Below are 2086 nucleotides of genomic sequence, written 5' to 3'. Positions count from 1 at the left end.
TTGGTCAACTGGGTCTCTCAAAAAGGGAGCTGCCATGTTATTTTCCGGGGGTGTGGCAAGCTTATCCAGCTACACTTACGTTAGCCTGCTCTGGAGCAGGTTAGTGCTAATTGATATGTTACTATGGTGATTTATCGAAAGTTGCTTCCACGAACCAAAAAGAGGGGCGTTTTTTATCTTAGCCTGAAAATTAGCTCGCTAAACTGCTTAGCGAGCTACGACGAATACCCCCCAGTCTTCTACAGGATTTTTTCACTTTACAATTAATTTAGGATGGCTTGTGGCTCTCCTAATTTTGGATTCTTCACATCATTCTGGACCGGGTCAAACAGATCTTCTTCACTATTCCCTGCTTTTCCTACTCTGTCTCTGCCTTCCACCCCCTGGGATTGATTCCTTTGGGCTGGGCGGGAGAATTCGACTCAAGCCCCGTGGGCAGCAGTGTCATTCGCCCTGTGGGTGTCGACCCTGTATGAGTCACTGATTTAATTTTCCTCTCCTTCTCTTACCTAAACCCAACCCTCCTGCTCTCAACCCTAACCCCACCTGCACCCTATCCTAACCCCAACCCTAGACCCCTGGTGGGTCTCTCTTTTTCTTGTCTTAAACCTAACCCTCCTTGCTTTCTCTTCTAACCCTAACCCTCTTTTACTCCTAGCACAGGTAAGTATTATTGTTGACATTCATGTTGTTTTATTGTTAAGTGACTTTGTATTGGTAAGTATTATTGTTGACATTCATGTTGTTATATTGTTAAGTGACTTTTTATTGTAAAGACGCTTTGGTTCAAGGCGGCTGTTTAATTCATAAATGTATGTGTATTCCGCTGGTGTTTTCTTTATTCTCTCCAGTTACACCTCAAGACTGCATTAGGGTGGACTATTTTTCTGTGGACCAGACTACTATTTTTCCAAATTTATCTGTTGATTCACCAATTGGACTGGAAACACACACTGGGGATTTGATCAACCCTGGTGGGCCTGCCTATGGGGAGGGTGTCTAGTGTTTCGAAGGCCGAAACGCCCGATGATCCTAGGTATACTACTGATGATGTGTTTCCACAATTTAGATTCACATTTGGATTTATTTCTCACTTCTACATGACTGACAGACGATAAGACAGCTGTACTTATGTTAGCAATGGGGAGTGTTAAAGTCTTCGGACAACAGTATGTCATCCCTGAGGGATGTTAATGCTGATAGGCTCCTACTTGCCAAAAAAGGTTAGGTTTTAAAGAAGACCTGACAGTGACAGAAGACTTTGACACGGGATGTTGGATGAAGACTTGTACACAGGATATTGGAAGAAGACTTGGACACGGGATTTTGGAGGAAGACTTGGACACAGGATGTTGGATGAAGACTTGAACACAGGATATTGGAAGAAGACTTGGACACAGGATGTTGGATGAAGACTTGAACACAGGATATTGGAAGAAGACTTGGACACAGGATGTTGGATGAAGACTTGAACACAGGTTATTGGAAGAAGACTTGGACACAAGATGTTGGATGAAGACTTGGACACAAGATATCTTTATTCTGATGACCTTAGCAATGGGTAGTGTTAATGTCTTCGGACAACAGTATGTCATCCCTGAGGGATGTTAATGCTGATAGGCTCCTACTTGCCAAAAAAGGTTAGGTCTTAAAGAAGAAGACCAGACAGTGACAGAAGACTTTGACACGGGATGTTGGATGAAGACTTGTACACAGGATATTGGAAGCAGACTTGGACGCAGGATGTTGGATGAAGACTTGGACACAAGATTTTTTTATTCGGATGACCTTAGCAGTGGGTAGTGTTAATGTCTTCGGACAACAGTATGTCATCCCTGGGGGTTGTTAATACTGATAGGCTCCTATTTGCCAATAGGGTCAGGTTGGAAAGAAGACAACAAGACAAGGATATTCTGAACGCAGGATATTGGAAGAAGATTTGGACACAGGATTTGGGATGAAGACTTGAACACAGGTTATTGGAAGAAGACTGGGACACAAGATGTTGGATGAAGACTTGGACACAAGATATTTTTATTCGATGACCTTAGCAATGGGTAGTGTTAATGTCTTCGGACAACAGTAT

This window comes from Osmerus mordax, chromosome 16, assembly GCF_038355195.1.
Source record: "Osmerus mordax isolate fOsmMor3 chromosome 16, fOsmMor3.pri, whole genome shotgun sequence".
In the NCBI taxonomy this organism is placed as follows: domain Eukaryota; kingdom Metazoa; phylum Chordata; class Actinopteri; order Osmeriformes; family Osmeridae; genus Osmerus; species Osmerus mordax.
This window is presented reverse-complemented; position numbering follows the sequence as displayed.